Raw genomic sequence first — 9798 nt, forward strand, 5'->3', positions numbered from 1 at the left:
GGAGTTGTTCCTGGAACAGGAACCTCCAATTGAATTGGAGAGGATTTAGATAGCTCTCCCTCGGGAGTACTACCCTCAAACCTAACAGCCTGTGAAGGCTGATTTGCACATGAAGTTGCATTTGTTATCACCATGGGGTCTTCAGTAAAAACTGATGAATCCCCCATATTTGTGATGGTGTCATCAAGGTCTACCCCAGCTAGTAGCCTCTCACCATCTAAGTTTGGTATCTGGGTGGTGAGCAAGGTTTCTTAAACCATTGAGGAATGCACTCTTCACATCCATTTGATATACCTTGAAATTTGAATGTGCAGCAAATGCCAAAAAAATTCCTTATTGCTTCAAGTCTTGCAACTGGAGCAAAAGTTTCATCATAATCAATTCCTTCCTCCTATAAGTAGCCTTTTGCAACCAGCCTTGCTTTGTTTCTAGCAACAATTCCATTTGCATCCATCTTGTTCCCAAACACCCATTTTGTTCCAATTATGCTTATGTTCTTTGGTGCAGAAACCAATTTTCAAACTTTATTTCTTTTAAACTGATTTAGCTCTTCTTGCATTGCAGATATCCAATCAGGATCAGGAAGCGCTTCTTCAGTTTTTTTAGCTCAACTTGTGACAGAAAATATGCATGAAGGCATTTATTTGCAGTTGCACTTCTAGTCCTCACTCCAGCAGTTGGATCACCAATAATTGCTTCTCTAGTGTGAATTCTATCCCACTTCCCTGTGTGAGTTTGTTGACTTGTATTTTCTGCTTCTTCTTCATCACTGGCATGACTTCCAGATTGTTCTCCTCTTTCTCCCCCTGAGTTTGTTCTATCAAATTCAGGTGTCTGAGATGAGCTTCTATTCTCATGATTCACTTGCTTAGTAGACTCTTATTCAATCCTGTGATTTATGTTAATTTCAGCTTTATCATCAGAATCACTATCAATGTTGAGATTTTCAAACATAAGGGTTTCAGCTTCATCTTCATCAAGGCATTCCAAGCTTGGAGACTTATCATCATCAAAAGCAACATCTTTGTGCTCCATAATTTTCTTTTGTTCAATCACATAGACTTTATATGCAGTTCTTTCCAATGAATATCCCAGAAAAATTGCCTCAAAAACTTTAGAGTCAAATTTTCCCACATATTCAGAGTTGTCCTTCAACACATAGCACTTGCTTCCAAACACATGAAGATGCTTCACAGTAGGCTTTCTTTTAGACAAGATTGAGTAAGGTGACTTGCCAAGATTTTTTTTAATGAGATATCTATTTTGAGTATAGAATGCACTTTTCACAGCTTCTTCCCAAAAACTAGTTGGCAATTTTGCATCTTACAGCATTGTTCTAGCAGCCTCTACTAGTGTTCTATTCTTTCTCTCAACTACCCCATTTTGCTAAGGTGTTCTAGCAGCTGAGAATTCTTGAAGAATGCCCTTATTTTTGCAGAATTCAGTTAAGGTTGCATTCCTGAATTCTGTTCCATTATCACTCATCAACCTTTTCACACAGTTCTGATCTTCAGCCTGCTTCTCAATCTTCTTGATGTGTTCAATTATGATGTATGGAGTTTCATCTTTAGAGTGCATAAATTCTACCCATGTATATCTTGAGTAGTCATCCACCATCACAAGTGCATATCTTTTTTCTTGAAATTGATTGGACATTAACTGGTCCGAATAAGCCCATATGAATAAGTTGCAAAGGTGCACTTATAGAATTCACAGTTTTACTCTTGTGACTTGATCTTTTAATTTTCCCTTTTTGACAAGCATCACATACTTCATCTTGAGCAAACTCTAGGAATGTCTCTCACTAACTCCATTTTGACCAGAGTGTTAATTGCCTTGAAATTCAAGTGAGACAACTTCTTATTCCATAGCTTGCTTTGTTCAACAGTTGCCTTCGTGTAGAAGCAACATATTCCTTCCTTATTTACCTCTTTGTGTAGTCTTGCTTCAAAATGAATAAGTGTTGTTCTACAGCCTCAAAATCTTTGGAACAACTTGTAGAGGCCACTAAATCGATATCTTCAGACGGCGCAATGACTTCAGTTGTGTAGCGATAGGAAGAACAAAGCTGTCAGCATTTCTCATTGCGGTAACTGTCTCCTTTGTTCATACTATGCAATTTCATTAGCATATATTTTATTTTATGCATATTATGTAGATGTCTTGAAAATTTTATGTTTTTTCAATGTTTTGAATATTATTCATGACACAATAATATCGTTCTCTTACGATTTAATATATTGTGTCTGGCCAGAAGATTTGTGGCTGACATGAGGGTTAAAAATCCAGAGGTGTGCAACCCCTTTGATGGTTCTAATAACGCTGAAAATTTTTATGAAAGGCTACGACGACCACTTGATGTTCCTCGCTTTAGATCATTGCGCTGTGAAATCTGTGTCGGGAGAGTTGTAGGCTCTAGCACTTCTGCTGAGCAAAGATTGAATGCTGAACAAAATTCCCAGCAGATCTGTATTCCTTTGGCAGGAAAAGATTCTTCAATTAAGCAAAGAGCAGCAGGAGGTATATGTGCTTCTTTTTTATATATATGAACTTCTTGTCCGAGAATATCCGGGTTTTGGGTTTGTCCTAACATAGTACCATCGTAATTCAACCCTCTCACCCTCTTATATTTTGTTTAATTTAAATATATTGTTATTGGTAGCGGTCTTGGGTTCGAGCCCGGCCACCCTCTTAAATTTTGTTTAATTTAAATATTGGTATAGATATAAAGAAAGGCCTAGATGCGTGCCAATCCATAGAGGGAGATAGAGCTCTGTAGAGAATCATTATTAAAATCACTCTTTCCAAAATTATTCAACTGTGAAATCAAATTTAAAATCAATATATTTTTTCAAATCTTAATTGTTAAACGTTTTATTATATATTCAAATATACATTATTATTCTACATTAGTAACGAATTTTATGAAATTTCATAATAGAATTAAGTGCTCTATATAATTCTTTGGAGAAGAGGGTTTACTCTCCAAGAAAAGCCTAGATAAATATATAGGTCTATTTATACTTGTGCGTGGAAACTTTGACTACTGAACACTTCTATCATTTTCAGTATTATGTTCTTTTTTCTCATTTTCGGTTTCTTTTCCTTCTAAAATTTTTTATATAGGTCCCTACATCGCAGGAGACTCAAATAAAGTTAGTACAGAAGTCATCATCTTGAATGACAGTGATGAGGACAGAGTGATCGAATTAACCCCTTCACCGGAAGAATTAGACAAGGGTAAAAGTGTCATCATTGAAGTTGAAGATGATGGTTAGACTTCTCATTTTCTTTCTCTAACAATTCTTTTATCTAAATGGTTTCTAGTTAAAAGTCTACTTACTACCTAAGAACCCTACCCTGCAGGAGAATCTAATAAAGCTAGTATTGAAGTCATCATCTTGGATGACAGTGATGATGACGGAGTGATCGAATTAACCCCTTCACTGGAACAGCTGACAACTAATACTTTTCGACAAGCAGAAAAACAGCCTTGTTTAGACAAGGGTAAAACTATCATCATTGACATTGAAGATAATGGTTAGACTTCCAATTTTCTTTCTCTAATAATATTCTTTATCTAAATATGGTTTTCAGTTCAAAGTCTCCTTACTTTTTGCAGGTGAAGAATTCGACAGACAACCTAAGGAGATCAGAAAAGCAATTGGTCAGACTTCTGGTATTGTTAAGCCTTCACGAAAATTAAAGAGAGGCCGTCCCTATGGCCAAGCTCTCCTTGATGATCTTAATGCTAGAATCGCAAGTACAGCAAACACCCTGCAGAATCAGCAGCAGCAGAGGGGAAATATCTCTAGTAGCGGTAATTTGGTATGAGCCTTTAATTATTATTTTTATAGATTACAGAGTTCTTTTTATGATTGTTTATTTTGTTATGCCACTATGTTACTTATTTGATATTCTCCAATCTTGTCTTTACATCTTACTGTCACAACAATAATTGGATAGCTAGTGACAACAATATTAATTTATTGCTCTATATTGTTTTATGATCTTTCTCTCAGCCTCTACATCCCTGGAACAGAAGGGAATCAGAAGGTGCAAAATGATGCTATATCTGTTGAGAGTAACAGAAAGAGGAAACGCAGTGTTGATGCATTGGATAACAAAATAAGCTTTTTATCACTGAAATCCCTGAGGCAGAAGGAAATGAGCAAGTTCCTTAAGAAGCCCTTTACTTTATGTAAAATCATAGATTTAGAATCAGCACACACTGATGGTAGCACCAGAGAAATGACAACTGCTTACACTACAAGGAAAACAAGCTTCAACAACGGTTTATGTCCGTTGTCTGATACCCTATTTTTCCGTTGACTATTGAGCCGTCGTCTGTTAGTTGGATCAGACAACGGCTAAAAAACATTGTCTGAGATTATACAGACAATGATTATGGATTAAGCCCGTTGTATTACATCCAGAAAAGACAACGTTTTTTACTTGTTTTCGTCATAACAAGCGACATTACTCGAGGGTTCTCACAAACTCAGAAAACCGTTGTGTAAGGTATAACATTAAAACCAATCCTACAACACTTATTGTTGTATAAATGTTGTTGTGTATTCAGATAGACAACAAAAATGAAATTGAGCTCGTAGAACTGTTGTAATAAATTTCTACACACAACAGTTTTGGATTTTAATGTATAGCATGATCAGATACATACAACTGTTTATTTGTCCAAACGTATTGCATGAATACCTTTGATACATTATCTTAATATTATATAGACAATGGTTTACTAGTGCTGTGAGAGTTAATTTTGCACCAGAGTTTTGTGTTCAAAAGCATTGTTTTAGTATTAAAAACATGATATTTTAATGAAGCTTGGTTGTTAAAAGCGTTGTCTTACACAAAATATAACAAGTAATCAAATGAAATTAACTTTGCAAATCTAAACAAAAGTTCTAAAGTTAATCCATGATCGAAAATCACAGCAACATAGTTATACAAAAGCTAAAAGCATATTGATATCACTGCCTTCATGAGTCTAAGATTTCTACTACAAATTAAAGAAAATATAGAGTCTACAAGGATTTTCAGCTTCTCTTCACGTCTTCCGCAAGAGCTATGTTGTCCTTGCAATATCATTACAGCATGTGATAGGCAATTTCCCAATCTGGAGAAAACAATCTTCAAAATAAATTGACAACATAATTACATAATTACATAATTACATAATTACAACATAATTACATACAACATAATTACATAGAAAATCATTTATCCTTGTGACAAACTTTTGGATGTGATTGACCTAAATGTACACTAGATACTGTTAGATATCATAAAGGGATGTACACTAGATTTTTTTAAATAAGAAAGAGTAATTTGAGAGAGATTTAAAATCTATAAGTTTTAAGAAAAATAGAACTTGGCACCTGGTTTTTTCTGTACATGTGGATGGTAGCAACTCTGCTGGTCAGGACTATCAACAGATCACCTGCTGAATTTATCCCTTTCCCCTCTCACCTGCATTATATGACTATCAACACACTTTTTAATAAAAGATATTCAACCTAGTTAACTAGAACAAATTTTATCTTGTGTAAGGTTAGAAACATACCTAGTTTAGCATGTTAAGGACAGTTTCTCAAGTGAAAACATAATATTTGTGCTGAAATTTGAACTCATATTTGCAATTTTGTGTGGACAGAAGGAAGGCAGGCATACAGGAAGAAGTGTTCATGACTACATTGGCTAGATCTGGTCGTTGTTCAAGTGCACTGACAAACTTTCGGGAAATGATATTGAGCATCTTCTTGAACTGGGATATGTATCTTCTGTATAGAGCAAAGCCTGCCATCTGGGCAAGGAAACATAACATTAAATTTGATACTACTTTAGCAATTGTATATAATGATAAGAATTTCTTGATCATAACATTAAATTTTTATATTCAATATCAGATAGCTATACAAAATGGCCTAGCATAATATTACAAGCAAGAAGAATGTACAGAAGGTATGTGTCACCTGGACAATGTCAACAGTAAGCTCATCGCATTGAGCTGGAATCAGAAGTTCAGACAACGAAAAGAAAAGCCCTGACTAAATATAAAACATAATCCCCCAGCTCCAAAAACCCCGGATAAAGAAAAAGACAATAATATGGCTATTTGAAAAAATGACATAATATGGTAGCTTGAAAGCTCTTCATCTTTTAGCACAAAAAGCTTAGTGGAACCCTCCCATGCACATTATTAATCAGATTTTAGATGGGGAAAAACAAATAATATTAAAGTAAAAAGTAAGGAAGCATACTGTGCCTACTAGTGCATAAGCCACAACTAATGGAGGCGAAGCAAGATAATTGGCTCTTGTTAGTGGGTGAACATGTCCTTCGAAGTTTCTATTTCCGGAAAGAACAGCTGCAACTACAATGTCCGGAAAACATACATATACAGAGTATAGGTGTACAGCGATTATTGTCTGGTCCACAAAAATGGAAGAAAAGAAGGTAAATCAAGACAGCTAACAACACACAACTGTTGCCTTCATTCAGGACAATGTATAATACTTTTTCCCTGTTTAAAAGGGTAACTTATATTTAAAATACAGGTTGTATTATCTTCTAATTCATCCATAGTAACATAATCAATCTTGATGTGAAATAAAAAATGATACTCCCTTGTAAAAAGATGATAAAATCTTAAATTCCGTATGTTTTCACAAATATAGCCTCTTGACCACAATATAAGATACAATACAAGTGATGATTTCACCATGGGGTGATATGAAAATTGTTTTAATAATCAAAATCTTAAGACCAATATACCAGTGGAACAGAGCAGTGGGAGGCAAAATATTGATGGAAAGCACCCTGACATTTCTTAATTTTAGTGGAGGCATTGAATGAAATATCAGAAAAAAGAAGACAATACCATTGTCTGTAATTACAGCAGTAACTGATTCATGAAGGTCCCTAGAGTTTCCTATGCATGTCGTACAACCATACCCAACAATGTTGAAGCTGTGCTGGTTCAAGTACTCTTGCAGGCCACTAAAACACGGAAAGGTAAACAATTCAAAGCTGGGAATTTATTATCAGTCAGAAATACACTCTTTTACAGAATAGTTGTAATACCTTTGAAGCATGTACTTGGTAACAACTCCAGACCCTGGTGCAAGACTTGTTTTCACCCATGGCTTAACCTGTTTGAAGATACAATTTATATGAATATTACAAGGCAGACTATATGAAACAAGTACTCTTGCAGTTCTTAGCTGATCACATATTTGCATTTCATGTAGAATGGTGGGAATCCTAAAATCATTACATAGTCCAGATGGATAATACCTTATACAGAGATGTTACGGAAACTATCATATAGCATTCAAGCAAGTCATAACAGACACACCCACAAAACTGCTACTGGGAGAAGAAAAAATCACTTACATCTTAAATCACACAGAAACAAACCTACACAAATCATCAAAACACTCAATTTTTTTCTTGAGCTTCAATTTTCCCCTCCACATCCCCTTTACTTACTTGTACGCACAAAATAAGAACTAAAATCAGCACAAAATAAGAACTAAAATGAGAGAGAGAGTTAGACACAGAGACACAGAGAGAGAGAGAGAGTGTGTGATGCCTCAAAATTAAAGACAAGCACCTTCCATTGAATCCACAAATAAGCCCTAAAGCCTTAGTTTTGAACACGAACTAAAACCCCAAATTGAAGTCGAATTGAAACCCTAAACGGAACCATACTCCATTAAAGAAACATATAAATCAATCAAAGGAGGGGGATTGAGAGGGTTATGAAGTTAATTCGTCATTCAGAGTGTAATTAGTGTTTGAAATAGAGGTGGATTGAGAGGGTTAGGAGAGAGAGAGAGAGATTTAGATTTGTGTACTTTGGTGTTTTATGTTTACAGAGAAGGAGATGAAATGGGGCATGGGAGGGGGGGAGGGGGAAGCGGGTATTGAAAAGAAAAGAAGGGGAAATGAAAAGTTGAAGGGGGGGGAGGGGGAAGCGGGTATTTAAAATAATATAAAATAAATTTGAATGTTTTTAATATTTTAATATGACAAAAGCTAATATATTTTTATATTCGTTGTCGAGAAGGGTACTTTTACCGGATTTTTCTAATTCTGACATGCAAAATGAATTTCAAATTTTTTAATAATTATTTCATATGACTAAAACTGATATATCCTAACATCTGTACGGTTGGATCGTCAAAAAAATCATTTTAAAAATTAATCTTGTAAATCGGGAACGAGTCTCGTTGTCGGGAGGGTTACTTTTACCAGATTTTTCTAATCCTGACATGCAAAATGAATTTCAAATTTTTTAATAATATTTTCAAATGACTAAAATTGATATATTTTTAACATCCGTACGGTTGGATCGTCGAAAAACCATTTTAAAAATTAATCGTGTAAATCGGGAATGAGTCTCATTGTCGGGAGGGTTACTTTTACCAGATTTTTCTAATCCTGACATGCAAAATGAATTTCAAATTTTTTAATAATTTTTTCATATGACTAAAATTGATATATTTTTAACATCCGTACGGTTGGATCGTCGAAAAATCATTTTAAAAATTAAACGTGTAAATCGGGAACGAGTCTCGTTGTCGGGAGGGGTACTTTTACCAGATTTTTCTAATCTTGACATGCAAAATGAATTTCAAATTTTTTAATAATTTTTTCTTATGACTAAAATCGATATATCTTAACATCCATACGGTTGGATCGTCGAAAAATCATTTAAAAAATTAATCCTGTAAATCGGGAACGAGTCTCGTTGTCGGGAGGGGTACTTTTACCAGATTTTTCTAATCCTGACATGCAAAATGAATTTCAAATTTTATAATAATTTGTTCTTATGACTAAAATTTATATATCTTAACATCCGTACGGTTGGATCATCAAAAAATCATTTTAAAAAATTAATCCTGTAAATCGGGAACGAGTCTCGTTGTCGGGAAGGGTACTTTTACCAGATTTTTCTAATCCTGACATGCAAAATGAATTTCAAATTTTTTAATAATTTTTTCTTATGACTAAAATCAATATATCTTAACATCCGTATGGTTGGATCATCGAAAAATCATTTTAAAAAATTAATCCTGTAAATCGGGAACGAGTCTCGTTGTCGGGAGGGGTACTTTTACCAGATTTTTCTAATCCTGACATGCAAAATGAATTTCAATTTTTTTAATAATTTGTTCTTATGACTAAAATCGATATATCTTAACATCCGCATGGTTGGATCGTCCAAAAATCATTTTAAAAAATTAATCCTGTAAATCGGGAACGGGTCTCATTGTCGGGAGGGATACTTTTACCAGATTTTTCTAATCCTGACATGCAAAATGAATTTCAAATTTTTTAATAATTTTTTCTTATGACTAAAATCAATATATCTTAACATCCGTACGGTTGGATCGTCAAAAAATTATTTTAAAAAATTAATCCTGTAAATCGATATATCGTGAAGGATATCGATATATCGATTAGCACACATATGATACGCCGAATAATATTATAACGAGTTATATCTGAAAAGTAGCACTATTAACATTCGTATATAATGTCAACTAAAACCGGATATCGTTACCATGACTTATATCTGTAAGTTAGTATATAGATTATGTGCTGCTTTATGTTGTTATGAGTAATATTCGTAAGTTAACGCCATTAACGTCTGTATGAAGTCTACAAAACCAACAAATAGATATTACGAGTTATATTTTTAACTTAGTCTACATGTTATGTCCTCATCAATGTGATAATCTAGTTGACGCTATTAATATTCGTGTAACGTCT

At 34.3% G+C, this 9798-nt stretch overlaps 1 long non-coding RNA gene across 2 annotated transcripts; it reads right to left on the reverse strand.

The window, feature by feature from the left end:
- Positions 1-4873: 4873 nt before the first annotated feature.
- On the reverse strand, positions 4874-5829 carry LOC141670708 (uncharacterized). 2 transcript variants are annotated; one of them, XR_012554688.1, is made up of 3 exons: positions 5689-5829; positions 5397-5487; positions 4874-5134 (listed from the first exon to the last, which is right to left on the reverse strand). It is a non-coding gene; the product is annotated as an uncharacterized LOC141670708 (long non-coding RNA). The 2 variants fall into 2 exon arrangements; XR_012554687.1 differs by lacking the exon at positions 5689-5829 and adding an exon at positions 5582-5637 and having other exon boundaries at positions 5397-5500.
- Between the last annotated feature and the right edge of the window lie 3969 nt (positions 5830-9798).

This window comes from Apium graveolens, chromosome 7, assembly GCF_009905375.1.
Source record: "Apium graveolens cultivar Ventura chromosome 7, ASM990537v1, whole genome shotgun sequence".
Lineage (NCBI taxonomy): Eukaryota > Viridiplantae > Streptophyta > Magnoliopsida > Apiales > Apiaceae > Apium > Apium graveolens.